This window comes from Elephantulus edwardii, unplaced genomic scaffold (genome assembly GCF_000299155.1).
Source record: "Elephantulus edwardii isolate Elephantulus edwardi_28Jun2011 unplaced genomic scaffold, EleEdw1.0 scaffold00208, whole genome shotgun sequence".
NCBI lineage: Eukaryota > Metazoa > Chordata > Mammalia > Macroscelidea > Macroscelididae > Elephantulus > Elephantulus edwardii.
Genome location: NW_006399958.1, coordinates 1,731,246 through 1,731,763, shown reverse-complemented (window position 1 = coordinate 1,731,763; position 518 = coordinate 1,731,246).

The window sequence follows — 518 nt, the reverse complement described above, 5'->3', positions numbered from 1 at the left end:
ATGGGCACTTAGATTGTTTCCAACTCCTTGCTATTGTAAACAAAGCTGTAGTAAACACAGGTGTGCATCAGATGCTTTCTGAAAGGTCAGTGGTTCAAACCCACAGCTTTGGAAACAGTATGAGGGGCAAAATTATTCTGTCCTGAAGAGACATCATAGAACAGAGTTCACTCAACAGCAGTTGGTTGCGTTTGTTTTGGTTCAAGAAGATATCTGACTCCTCTACTTTAAACTAACCCTCAGGCTTAAATCTCTCTACTCAGCCCTCCCATAGGGAACTCTAGTGGCCTAGTGAGTAAGGAGCTGCATTGCCAACCCAAAGACATGCAGTTCAAATACGCCAGCTTCTCCATGGGAGAATGATGGGCAATCTCTTCCTGTGTGATTGGTTGCCTCCCTGTGTAAGCTCTGGGGAAAGTATTGCTACATGCTACAACCGACACAGACGACTTTCCAAAAAACTATACTGAGTGAGGCAAGACAGACACAAACAAAAAATATTATATAATTTTTTAAAT